Source organism: Somniosus microcephalus, unplaced genomic scaffold, assembly GCF_052327205.1.
Source record: "Somniosus microcephalus isolate GS21.2 unplaced genomic scaffold, FLI_Smic_1.0 unresolved_chr4, whole genome shotgun sequence".
Lineage (NCBI taxonomy): Eukaryota > Metazoa > Chordata > Chondrichthyes > Squaliformes > Somniosidae > Somniosus > Somniosus microcephalus.
The window spans coordinates 4,767,783-4,782,208 of NW_028225182.1; positions in this window are offsets into that span (position 1 = coordinate 4,767,783).

Consider the following 14,426-nt stretch of genomic DNA (forward strand, 5'->3'; position numbering starts at 1 on the left):
GGACAGCATGTACTGGCGTAGCTCTTCACTCATGAAGGACGCCCCCCTATCCGTGTGGATGTAGCTCGGCATACCGAACAGGCAGAACAGGCTGTTGAGGCATTTAATGACCGTGGCGCTGGTCATGTCTGGGCAGGGGAAGGCGAATGGGAACCGGGAGTATTCGTCCACAATGTTCAGGAAGTAAACATTGCGGTCGACGGACGGGAGGGGGCCCTTGAAATCTAAGCTGAGCCGCTCAAAGGGCCGTGTAGCTTTGATTAAGTGGGCTCTATCAGGGTGGTAGAACCGAGGCTTGCACTCAGCGCAAGTGCGGCAGTTCCTGGTCAGAGACCGAACTTCCTCAATCGAGTAGGGTAAGTTGCGGGACTTTATGAAGTGGAACAGCCGCGTGACCCCTGGGTGGCACAGGTCGTTGTGGAGGGTCTGTAGCCAATCCCCGGTGGCGCTGGCACACATCCCTCGTGAGAGGGCATCTGGGGATTCGTTAAGGGCCCCTGGCCGGTAAATGATGTCATACTCGAAGGTGGAGAGCTCGATCCGCCACCTAAGAATCTTATCATTTTTGATCTTCCCCCTCTGTTTATTATTGAAGATAAACGCTACCGACCGCTGGTCGGTAAGTAGGGTGAAGCGTTTGCCGGCTAGATAGTGGCGCCAGTGGCGCACTGCCTCCACGATGGCTTGGGCCTCCTTTTCCACGGAGGAGTGTCTGATCTCGGGCCCTTGGAGGGTCCTCGAGAAGAAAGCTACGGGCCACCCCGCCTAGTTGAGGGTGGCCGCCAAGGCAAAGTCAGACGCATCACTTTCCACTTGAAATGGAGTGTTCTCGTCCACTGCCTGTAGCGTGGCGCGCTCAATATCCTGCTTAATGCTTTTGAAGGCGGCGTGGGCCTCAGCAGAGAGCGGAAAAGAGGATGCTTTCAAGAGGGGGCGGGCTTTGTCGGAGTAGTTGGGGACCCATTGGGAATAATAAGAAAATAACCCCAGGCACCTTTTCAGGGCTTTGGGAGTGTTGGGCAGGGGCAGCTCCCGTAGGGGGCGCAATCGGTCGGGGTCTGGTCCGATTTCCCCATTCTCCACCACGCTGCCAATATGCAGAGGCGCGTGGTGTTGAAAACGCACTTGTCCTCGTTGTAGGTGAGGTTGAGTTTTTGTGCGGTTTTCAGGAACCTCTCGAGGTTCGAGTCGTGATTCTGCTGGTTGTGACCGCAGATGGTGACGTTGTCGAGGTAGGGGAAGGTTGCCTGCAAGTGGCGGTCATCGACCATGCGATCCATCTCCCTCTGGTAGACCGAGACCCCATTCGTCACCCCAAAGGGGACTCTGAGGAATTGGTAGAGGCGTCCGTTCGCCTCAAAAGCGGTGTACGGGCGGTCCTCTGGTCTGATAGGGAGCTGGTGGTACGCTGACTTGAGGTCGATGGTGGAGAACACCCGGTATTGGGCGATTTGGTTCACCATTTCTGATATGCGGGGTAGCGGGTAGGCGTCTAGTTGGGTGTACCTGTTGATCGTTTGGCTATAGTCGATCACCATCCATTTCTTCTCGCTACCCCTTACCACCACCACTTGGGCGCGCCACGGGCTATTGCTGCATTCAATAATGCGTTCTTTCAGGAGCCTGTCTACCTCGGTTGCGATAAACCGCCTGTCCTCCCAGCTGTACCTCCTGCTTTTGGTCGCTATTGGCCGGCAGTTAGGGGTGAGGTTCGCGAATAGCGAAGGCGGCTTTACCTTCAGGGTAGCCAGGCCGCACACTGTGAGGGGCGGCTGGGACCCACCGTACTTGAGCGTGATGCTTTGGTGGTTGCACTGGAAATCCAGGACCAAGATCACGCTCGCGCATAGATTCTTCATGATTAATACTTTAAAATTATCGTATACAGTCCCGTTAACGGACAATTGTACCGTGCAGTAACCCAGAATGGTCGATGTCTGTGTTTTATCAGCCATAGAGATGGTACCCCGAGTAGGGACCACCTTCAGGGAGAGTTGTTGTGCCAGTTCCGGGTGGATAAAACTCTCCGTGCTTCCACTGACAATTAAACATTTAACCCCGCACCCGTTTACCTCGATGTCCACCATTGATTTGGATAGCGGGTGGGGCCTGGTCTGGTCCACTGTGACCGATGCCACTGTAGGGCCCTGATCGAGACAAGATGGCGTCCGCGCTGTCTGCTCACAAGATGGCGACCCCACGAGGTCGGGCAAGATGGCGTCCAAGATGGCCGCTCCCACGGCGCACACGCGGCGGTGGCGGGTTTTGGTTTTCCAGCGGGGTTCCCTCTGCCCACCTTCCCAAAGTGCCCCTTCTTACCGCACTTAAAGCAGGTGGTGCCTTTCGCCGGGCACAGGTTTCTGGTGTGCTTTGGCTGCCCGCAGAAGTAGCAGTTGGGTCCCCGATGCGTCACGGCTGTTGTAGGGCTTCTGGGGGGGAGAGCGGGGCCCCGACGGTGTCGGGCTGCCGGGCTGGGAAGATGCCTTCCAAGATGGCGGCGCCCTTGGTGCACACATGGCGGCGTGGACGGCACGGGCTGAAGAGTAGGCATCCGAGTTTCTCTGGGCCACATCCAGTGATTGCGCGGTGTCCGCAGCCTGTTTCAGGTCCAATCCCGTTTTTTCCAGCAGTCTTTGCCGGATGTAAGTGGAGCTGAGGCCTGTGATAAAGGCATCGCGAACAAGCTCGTCGGTGTACACTGCGGCTTTTACATCTCGGCACTTGCAGTCTTTGCCAAGCATTTTCAGGGTGCCAAGGAACTCCTCCACCGATTCCCCAGGTCGCTGTGCGCGAGTGGCGAGCAGATGCCTAGCATACACCTCATTCGTAGGCTGCCGATAATGCGCCTTTAAGATGTCGCAGGCGGCCAGGTACGTGTCGGCGTCTTGGATGAGGGGGTAAACCCGGTGGCTTACCCAATTCCGCAGATTTCCGAGTTTCATACTCGCAGCGTCCGTAGCGTCTTTGACGGCTGCGGAATTGTCCAGGAAGAATTCCATACACATAAACCAGTGTCCGAAGCGTGCTGATGCGTCTGGAGCATGCTGATCCAAATCCAAACGTTCGGGTTTCAGGAGTTGATCCATTGTGTTGAAAAATAAGTTAATAAAATTGATGTGCCTCAATAATCCCGAGACTCGATGTTAGCGAAACAAAACAAGGCTTTTATTAACTTAGAAGATAACACGCAGTGGAGAGAGGTATCTTCCCTGGAGGTCTGCAGTACTGGCTGTGAGGCCAGACTGAGCTGGCTTACATAGAGGCCAGGTATGGGCGGAGCCCTACACACAACACATTCAATACATTCCAATACACAATACAATGGTGAGGAGAAACCTGAAACCAACCACAGTCACAGGCAATACAATGGTAAGGGGGAACCTGAAACCAACCACAGTCACAGGCAGTGATGAATGGAATATTTCATCACAATGACCTCATAATTAACCCCATCGTACAGCTGTGGGTTGATGTTTAAATTGATGTAAAAATATTTCCCTGAAAGCCAATCAAATCTAATCGACATAAACTAGTTGATGTTATGAATTTGTGCTCCCAGTGGGAATTCCTGCAGAGTCTGCTGGTGTTCCTCTCCCCAATTACCCACAGGAAGCTTTGTGTTCAGAGTCTGTACTCATTACATCGACATTACACAGTATTATTACACGGCCACATCTAAAACTGGACACATTAATAGGGAGACAACAGTGTGAAACGTAGGGTGGGAGAGGCGGGGAGCGAGGGAGAGAGAGAAAGAGAGGGAGGGGGAGGGAGAGAAAGAGAGGGAGTGGGGAGGGAGAGAGAGGGGGAGGGAGAGAGAGTGGGGAGGGAGTGAGAGAGAGGATGAGCGAGAGAACGGGTTCGGGAGAGGGGGCGGGAGAGAGAGGGGGCGGGAAAGAGAGGGGGCGGGAGAGAGAGGGGGCGGGAGAGAGAGGGGGCGGGAGAGAGAGGGGGTGGGAGAGAGAGGGGGCGGGAGAGAGAGGGGGGGCGGGAGAGAGAGGGGGCGGGAGAGAGAGGGGGCGGGAGAGAAAGGGGGCGGGAGAGAGAGGGGGCGGGAGAGAGAGGGGGCGGGAGAGAGAGGGGGCGGGAGAGAGAGGGGGCGGGAGGGAGAGGGGGCGGGAGGGAGAGGGGGCGGGAGAGAGAGGGGGCGGGAGAGAGAGGGGGCGGGAGAGAGAGGGGGCGGGAGAGGGGGCGGGAGAGAGAGGGGGCGGGAGAGAGGGGGCGGGAGAGAGAGGGGGCGGGAGAGAGAGGGGGCGGGAGAGAGAGGGGAGGGAGAGAGAGGGGAGGGGAGAGAGAGGAGAGAGAGGGAGGGGAGGGAGAGAGATGGGAGGGAGAGAGAGGGGAGGGAGAGAGAGAGGGCGAAGAGAGAGTGAGAGGGGGTGAGATGGTGATAAACGTGGTGGTAAACGCTTCAGCCGTGTTTTTGCACTCACGTGCTGGGCTCCGCCATCATTGAGGATGGGGATATTCATGGTGCCGCCTCCTCCTCCCGTTAGTTGTTTAATTGTCCACCACCATTCACGACTGAATGTGGCAGGACTGCAGAGCTTTGGTCTGATCCATTGATTGTGGGATCACTTCACCCTGTCTATAGCATGCTGCTTCCGCTTTTTAGCACTTCATTTTTGGTATGCCTGCTGCTACTCCTGGCATGGTTTTCTGCACTCCTTATTGAACCAGGCCAGGCCTTGGTGGTACAGATTGTGGTTGAATACTATTCTGCTGTTGCTGATGGCCAACAGCGCCGCATGGATGCCCAGTTTTGAGCTGCTAGATCTGTTCTGAATCTGTCCCAATTAGCACGGTGGTAGTGCCACACAACATGATAGAGGGTGTTCTTGGTGTGAAGACGGGCCTTCGTCTCCTCAGTGACTGTGCGGTGGTCGCTGCTGCCAATGCTGTCATGGAAAGATCCATCTGCGACAGGTAGATTGGTGAGGACGAGGTCAAGTAGGTTTTTCCCTCATTTTGGTTCTCTCACCACCTGCCGGAGGCCCAGACTGGCAGATATGTCTTTCCGGACTCAGCCAGCTCGGTCAGTAGTGGTGCTACCGAACCACTCATGGTGATGGACATTGAAGTCCCCCACCCAGAGTACATTCTGTGCCCTTGTTACTCTCAGTGCTTCTTCCAAGTGGTGTTCAACATGGAGGAGCACTGATTCATCAGCTGAGGGTGGGAGGGAGGTGGTAATCAGCAGGAGGTTTCCTTGCCCATGCTTGACCTGAAGCAACGAGACTTTTATGGGGTCCGGAGTCAATGTTGAGAACTCCCAGGGCCACTCCCTCCAGACTGTATACCACAGTGCCGCCACCCCTGGTGGGTCTGTCCTGCCGGTGGGACAGGACATACCCAGGGATCGTGATGGAGGAGTTTGGGGCATTGGCTGAAAGGTATGATTCTGTGACTATGACTATGTCAGGCTGTTGCTTGACTAGTCTGTGTTACAGCGCTCCCAATTCTGGCACAATTGCCCAGATGTTGGTGAGGAGGACTTTGCAGGGTCGACGTGGCTGGTTGTGCCATTGCCGTGTTCTTAGCTGGTGCCGAGTTCGATGCCGGGTGGTCCCTCCGGATGGAGCAAGTTTAAAACACACGAGAGAAAGACACACACTGAAAGAGACAGACTTTTATCACAGCAGGGGGGAGTGTGAAGCAGGAATTTCGACTGCTCGTGTGGAGAAGAGACAAACGTTGTCTTTGCAATAAAGGTTGGAAGCGATCAAACATCCAAGGCTTCCCGAACAAATGAGAACCACTGTATCATCAGGATACACACAGGGAGGGAGTGATGGTTTATGATTCCCACACGTGTCCCAATATGAAAAATATAAGAATACAGCAATCTGAAGCTCAGAGTAATAAAAAAAGGGGAACTCTTCAAATCGACTCTTTGAGGAGCAAAGCCGGTATCTCTGGGGTGTGTGAGTTTTATTGGTACCGATATCTCATATACACTTCATGGAAGGGGTTATATTTCAGTATCTGATTGATTATAACTTTATTGAACGAAGTCAAAGGTTTTTTCACTGTTTCTCTTCACCTCGAACTTGTATTGGAGATAAAGGATGTTTGACAATATCCTGTAATACATCCACACGGGAGATAGGAATATATGACAATCTCCTACAGCCAAGGACAAAGTGACTGAGCACAGAGAGAAATGTGAGTTGATTAGAGAGAGGCAATATGGATGTGTAGAGGGCAGGTCATGTCTAACGAACCTCATTGAACTTTGAGGAATTAACTGAAGTAGTAGACAGAGGAATGTCTGTGGATATGCTGTATATGGACTTCCAGAATGGATTCAATGAGGTTCAGTATAAGAGACTGTTAGCTAAAATTAAAGGTCATGGAATTGAAGGAAAATTATTGGGCTCGTTAGGAGATTGGTCAGGTGGTGGGAGACAGAGAGTAGGGACAGTGGAAATGTACTCGAATTGGAAGGAAGTGACTTGTGGTGTCCACAAGAATCTGTGCTGGGGGGTCAACTATTGACTATATTTATTAATGACAGGGATAACATAATAGCGAGCCATATATCCAGGTTTGCCGATGACACAAAGATAGGTGGCACAGTAAGTAGTGCAGAGGGGAGCATAAAATTACAAAGAGACATTGATAGATTAACTGAGTGGGCAAAACTGTGGCAGCTGGATTTCAACACAGTTAAATGTGAGGTCATCCATTCTGGACCAAAGAAAGACAGATGTGAGTATTGTTTAAATGTTGGAAAGCTGGGAGCAGTGAAGGTCCAAAGACATTTAGGGGTTTGTGTAAAGAGATCACTAAAATATAGTGATCAGGTACAAAAAATAATCAACAAAGCCAATGGAATGTGAGCCTTTGCATAGAAATTGGGTTGTGGCGCCAAAGTGGCGCAAAAGTCGCCTGAGCGCAGGATTTAGCGCAGCGATCGTAGTAATACCGATCGCCAGAAATTCAGTTTCAGTGCCCCTCGAGGGACACGGGGCGAGACTCGAGGCGCTCCGCGTCCCTCTTAGGGCGCTGAAACTGATTATCGCAGTGCAACGTGCCACAGCGCCACACACTGCGGCACGGCACGCTGCAGTACTGCAGGCCTTCCTCCCACTGTTAAGGGGGAGGTGCCTGCAACAGCGCGAACACCAATCGCGAGTGCTGGGAAATGAGCCCGGCACCAAGAAGTGCCGGGCTCTCGGGAAACAGCTGGCAATGCCGCGGGGGGTGGGGTTAGGAGGCCGGGGACAGAGGTGCTGACAGGCGGCCGCCCCGCACCTCCACCATAACTTGCGCCACTGCCGGCACAGTAAGGCCCCGTGAACCGGGTGCGGGTAGCGAACCGCGCAACTGCGCCGTTCGCTACCAAATATCGCGAACGGGGCACTGCGCACATCGATGACGTCATCGGTGGCGGCGCAGCGCAACAGGCTAACGCCACCACTAGCGCCCCTCCTGAATATCGCGGGAGGTGCAGCCAGTGGCGCAACAGCCACTGCCTGCCTCTTTAGGCGCTAACAGGTGGCACTACTCACCCAATTTCTCCCCCTTTATATCGAGAGGGCCAGAATACAAAGGGGATTGCTAGAGCTTTACAAAGCCCTGGTTAGATCTCATCTGGGGCACTGTGTACAGTTCTGGGCACCGCACCTGGTAAAGGATATCCTGGACTTGGAGCATGTTAACTGGGACCAAGGGTTAAAGTATGAGGCGAGATTACATAAACCTGGCTTCTGTTCCTGGAATATAGAAGGTTAAGGTGTGAGTTGATTGAGGTTTCCAGGATTTTGAAAGGAATTGATAGGATAGACAGAGAAAAACTATTTCCACTGGTGGAGGAGTCTCGAACAACGGGTAATAACCTTAAAATCAGAGCCAGGCCATTCAGGAGAGAATTTAGGAAACACTTCTTCACACAAAGGGTGGTAGAAGTGTGGAACCCTCTCCCACAAAAAGCAGTCGATGTCGGCTCAAATAATAATTTCATATCTGAGGTCGATAGATTTATCATCGCCAAGGGTATTAAGGGATCTGGAGCTAAGTCGGGTGGATGGAGTTAGGACACAGATCAGCCACGATCTCATTGAATGAAGGAACAGGCTCGATGGGCTGAAGGGCCTCTTCCTGTTTCTATGTCCTGTGCTTCTCATATTCCACATCAGGGCAATAGGGATATATGACAATATCCTCCAATACCTCAATAAGGGCAATAGGGATATATGACAATATCCTACAATACCTCAATAAGGGCAATAGTGATATATGACAATATCCTCCAATACCTCAATGAGGGCAATAGGGATATATGACAATATCCTACAATACCTCAATAAGGGCAATAGGGATATATGACAATATCCTCCAATACCTCAATAAGGGCAATAGGGATATATGACAATATCCTCCAATACCTCAATATGGGCAATAGGGATATATGACAATATCCTCCAATACCTCAATAAGAGCAATAGGGATATATGACAATATCCTACAATATCTCAATAAGGGCAATAGGAATATATGACAATATCCTACAATACCTCAATAAGGGCAATAGGGATATATGACAATATCCTACAATACCTCAATAAGGGCAATAGGAATATATGACAATATCCTCCAATACCTCAATAAGGGCAATAGGGATATATGACAATATCCTTAATCCCTCAATAAGGGCAATAGGGATATATGACAATGTCCTACAATACCTCAATAAGGGCAATAGGGATATATGACAATATCCTAGAAAGCTTCGACATGAGGGTAATACAACAACAACTTGTGTATATATATAGCATCTTTAACGTACTAAAAATGGTAAAAATTCCCAGGATGATTCATTGGAGCATTTCAGACAAAATTTGACACCGAGCCACATTAGGGCAGGTGGCCAAAATGTTGTTCAAAGGTTTAAAGGAGGAAAGAGAGGTAGAAAGGTTTAGAGAGGAAATTCAGTGCTTAGGGCCTAGGCAGCTGAAGGCACGGCCACTAATGGAGGAGTGATTAAAATCAGGGATGCTCAAGAGGCCAGAATTAGAGGAGCACAGATACCTCGGAGGGAGTTTTGTGGGGCTGGAAGAGATTACAAAGATAGGGAGAGGCGAGGCCCTGGAGCGATTTGAAAACAAAGATGAGAATTTTAAACTGAGCCGTTGCCTAACCGGGAGTCAATGTAGGTCAGCGAGCACAGGGGTGATGGGTGAACGGGACTTGGTGCGAGTTGGACACGGACAGCAGAGTTTTGGATGACCTGCAGTTTACGGAAGGGAGAAGGTGGGACGCTGGCCAGGAGAGCGTTGGAATCGTCAAGTCTAGAGGGAATAAAGGCAATGGATGTTTGAGGTATATCCCATATCATACAATACCTCCACTGAACAGGGAAAGCAATATGATAATTGATGTAAGAAAACTACTGGGCACTTGGTCTAAGCATTAAACAAAGCTTTAATCAAATGTTTTACAAGATGGATGTCCAGTTGTGTCCTTCACTAGTTCCTGTTACGTATGTCCTGCGCAAGTTGGGCCCGTGCCCGAGTTTTCATACTCTCCCTGGACAGCGCCAACCGCAGGCCGCTCAGTTGATTCATGTCAACAATATCTATGATACCCCCACATGCGGCCACTAAGCATGTATGACAATATCCTGCAATGTACCCACAGTAGAAAAACATGTGGAAACAGAAAACGTAATAAAGAATAGTCAGGATGGATTTCAAAAGGGAAGGTCATGCATGACCAACCTTATTCAATTCTGTGAAGTAGTAACAAAGAGAAGACAAGGATAATACAGTAGATGTAATAGATTTGGATTTTCCAAAGGCCTTCGATAAGGTACCGCATCGTAGACTCATGACTATGGTCAGAGCATGTGGAGTCAGGGGACCGGTAGCAGAATGGATAGCAAGCTGGCTGCAGAATGGAAAACAGAGAGTCGGGGTTAAGGGGAGCTACCCTGACTGGAAAATGTTGGGAAGTGGTGTTCCACAAGGATCGGTGCTGGGACCACTGTTCACAATTTACACAAACGATTTGGACTTGAGAATCGGAAATACAATTTCAAAATTTGGAGATGACACCAAATTGGGGGAGTTTAGTTAATACTGAGAATGACTGCGACAAAATACAAGAGAACATTAATAAACTTGCAGAATAGACGTGTAATTGTCAAATTAATTTCAATATAGATAAGCGAGAGATTTTACATTTTCAAAGGAAGAATAAGGAGGCCACAGACTGCTTGGAAATTAATAGTCTAACTGGGGCAGATGAGCAAAGGGATCTGGGGGACAGATACTCAAATCACTAAAAGTAGCGACCCAGGTTAATAAGGCCAAAAAAAACAAACCAAGTCCTTGAGTTCGTTTCTAAAGGGATCGAATTGAAAGCAGACAAGGTTTGTTAAACTTGTATTGAACCTTGGTTATACCACATTTAACTTTAATTTCACAGTTCTGGTCTCCATATTATAAAAAGGATGGAGAGACACTGAAGAAGATGCAAAATAGATTTACGAGGTTGATACCAAAACTAAGAGGTTATAATTATCAGGAAAGGCAGAACAGGCCTGTAGAAAAGAGAGGGCTGAGCTCAGAGTTCTATAAGATTATGAAAGGGTTTGATAGGGTAGATGTGGAGAGATTCTTCCACTTGTGGGGGGAGACCAGAACTAGGCTCCATAAATACAAGCCGGCCATTAATAAATCCCACCGGGAATTCAGGAGAAACTTCTTTGCCCAGAGCGTGGTTAGAATGTGGAACTCGCTCCCACAAGGAGTAGTTGAGGCGAACAGCACAGGCCTATTTGAGGGGCAGCTTGATCAGCAGCTGAGGGTGAAAGGAATAGAAGGAGATGCTGAAAGGTGAGGTGAAGAGGGCTGGGAGGAGGCTTGTGTCAATCACAAACACCGCCATAGACCAGTTGGACCCAATGGCCTGTTTCTGTGCTGTAAATTCAATGTAATTCAGGGTAAAAGTGCGATAGGAATGTATGACAATAGCTATAATAACAAAGAAAGTACTTTTGAAGTGGAGTTGCTGTTGTAATGTGGGAAACGCAGCCGCCAATTAGTGCACAGCAAGCTCCCACTAACAGCAACGTGATAATGAGCAGATAATCTGTTTCTGTTATGTTGGTTGAGGGATAAATATTGGCCAGGACCGCTGGTCATCCTCGAAATAGTGCCATGGGATCATTTACACCCACCTGAGAGAGTAGACGGGATCTCGGCTTAACGTCTCATCTGAAAGACTGCACCTCCGACAGTGCAGAGCTCCCTCAGCACTGCACTGGAGTGTCAGCATAGCTTTATGTGCTCGAGTCTTTGGAATGGGACTTGAAACCACAACCTTCTGAGAGAGAGTGAGTCTGAGAGAGACAGTGTGTGAGAGAGTGAGTCTGAGAGAGACAGTGTGTGAGAGAGAGAGCCTGAGAGACGGTGTGTGAGAGAGTGAGTCTGAGAGAGACAGTGTGTGAGAGAGTGAGTCTGAGAGAGACAGTGTGAGAGAGAGTGAGTCTAAAAGAGACAGTGTGTGAGACAGTGAGTCTAAAAGAGACAGTGTGTGAGAGAGTGAGTCTCAGAGAGACGGTGTGAGAGAGAGTGAGTCTGAGAGAGACAGTGTGTGAGACAGTGAGTCTAAAAGAGACAGTGTGTGAGAGAGTGAGTTTCAGAGAGAAAGTGTGTGAGAGAGTGAGACTCAGAGGCAGATGATGAAGTCCAACTCCACCTTCAGTTTGCCGGTGCAGTTTTCGGTCGCCTGAGGAAGAGCATGTTTGAAGACCAGGACGTCGAACCCGGCACCAAGCTCATGGTCTACAGAGCAGTCGTGATTCCTGCCCTCCTGTATGCTTCAGAGATATGGACCATGTCCAACAGGCAACTCAAAGCCCTGGAGAGGTACCTCCAACGCTGCCTCCGCAAGATCCTGCAAATCCATTGGCAGGATAGGCGCATGAATGTATGTGCTCTCGCTCAGGCAACATCCACAGTATTGAAGCTTTGACCATGCTCGATCAGCTCCGATGGATGGGCCACATCGTCCGCATGCTCGTTACGAGACTCCCAAAACAAGCGCTCTACTCGGAGCTCTGACACGGCATGAGAGCCCCAGGTGGGCAGAGGAAACGCTTCAAGGGCACCCTAAAAACCTCCTTGAAAAAGTGCAACATCCCCACCGACACCTGGGAGTCCCTGGCCCAAAACCAGGCAAAGTGGAGGAGAAGCATCCGGGAAGGCGCCGAACACCTCGAGTCTCTTCGACGGGAGCAAGCGGAAGCCAAGCGCAAACAGTGGAAGGAGCGCACGTCAACCCAGGCACCACACCCACCCACCCCTTCAAGCACTATCTGCCCCACCTGTGACAGAGACTGTAGGTCCTGCATTGGACTCATCAGTCACTTGAGAACTAATTATCAGTAATGAAGCAAGTCATCCTCTGTTCCAAGGGACTGCCTGAGAAGAAGTGACAGTCTGACAGAGACCGTGTGTGAGAGAGAGACCCAGAGGCTGTGTGTGAGGGAGTAAGTCTGATAGAGACAGTGTGTGAGAGAGAGAGTCTGAGAGAGACTGTGTGAGAGTGAGTCTGAGAGAGACCGTGAGAGACCAGCTATTCACAATATATATAAATGAGCTAGACGAGGGAACTAGATGTATTATCTCCAAGTTTGCAGCTAACACAAAGCTGGGTGGGCATGTGTGCTGTGAGGAGGATGCCGAGAATCTCCAGTATGATTTGGACAGGTTGGGTGATTGGACAGAAGCATGGCAGATGCAGTACAACGTGGATAAAAGCGAGGTTATCCACTTTGGTGGCAAAAACAGGAAGGCAGATTATTATCTGAATGGCAATAGATTGGGAGAAGGGGAAGTGCAAGGAGACCTGGGTGTCCTTGTGCACCCGTCGCTGAAGGTAAGCATGCAGGTGCAGCATGCGGTTAAGAATGCAAATGGTATGTTGGCCTTCGTAGTGAGAGGATTCGAGTACAGGAACAAGGATGTCTTGCTGCAGTTGTACCGGGCCTTGTTGGGACCACACCTTCAGTATTGTGTGCAGTTTTGGTCGCCTTATCTGAGCAAGGATGTTCTTGCCATGGAGGGAGCGCAGTGAAGATTCACCAGACTGATACCTGGGATGGCAGGAATGACGTATGAGGAGAGATTGGATCGATTGGGCTTATACTCGCTGCAGTTTAGAAGAACGAGAGGGTATCTCATTGAAACATATAAAATTCTAACAGGACTGGACAGACTAGATGCAGGAAGATGTTCCCGATGGCCAAGGAGTCCAGAACCAGGGGTCACAGTCGAAGGATAAGGGGTAAGCCATTTAGGACTGAGATGAGGAGGAATTTCTTCACCCAGAAAGTGGTGAACCTGTGGAATTCTCTACCACAGAAGGCAGTGGAGGCCAATTCATTAAATATATTCAAGAAGGAGTTGGATATATTTCTTAAGGCTAAAGGCATCAAGGGATATGGGGAGAAAGCAGGGACAGGGTACTGAATTTGGATGATCAGCCATGATCTCATTGAATGGTGGAGCAGTCTCGAGGGGCCGAATGGTCTACTCCTGCTCCTATCTTCTATGTGTGTGAGAGAGTGAGTCTGAGTGAGATAGTGAGAGAGATTGAGGCTGAGAGACAGTGCGAGAGAGCGAGTCTGAGAGAGCCAGTGCAAGAGAGAGCGAGTCTGAGAGAGACAGTGTGTGAGAGAGAGTATGAGAGAGAAAATGTGTGAGAGAGCGAGTCTCAGATAGACAGTGTGTGAGAGAGAGAGTCTGAGAGAGTGTGGGAGAGAGTGAGTCGGCGAGTCCGAGAGAGGGCGAGGGCGAGTCCGAGAGAGGGCGAGGGCGAGTCCGAGAGCGAGGGCGAGGGCGAGTCCGAGGGCGAGGGCGAGTCCGAGGGCGAGGGCGAGTCCGACAGAGGGCGAGGGCGAGTCCGAGAGAGGGCGAGGGCGAGTCCGAGAGAGGGCGAGGGCGAGTCCGAGAGAGGGCGAGGGCGAGTCCGAGAGAGGGCGAGGGCGAGTCCGAGAGAGGGCGAGGGCGAGTCCGAGAGAGGGCGAGGGCGAGTCCGAGAGAGGGCGAGGGCGAGTCCGAGAGAGGGCGAGGGCGAGTCCGAGAGAGGGCGAGGGCGAGTCCGAGAGAGGGCGAGGGCGAGTCCGAGAGAGGGCGAGGGCGAGTCCGAGAGAGGGCGAGGGCGAGTCCGAGAGAGGGCGAGGGCGAGTCCGAGAGAGGGCGAGGGCGAGTCCGAGAGAGGGCGAGGGCGAGTCCGAGAGAGGGCGAGTCCGAGGGAGGGCGAGGGCGAGTCCGAGAGCGGGCGAGGGCGAGTCCGAGAGAGGGAGAGGGCGAGTCCGAGAGAGGGAGAGGGCGAGTCCGAGAGAGGGAGAGGGCGAGTCCGAGAGAGGGAGAGGGCGAGTCCGAGAGAGGGAGAGGGCGAGTCCGAGAGAGGGA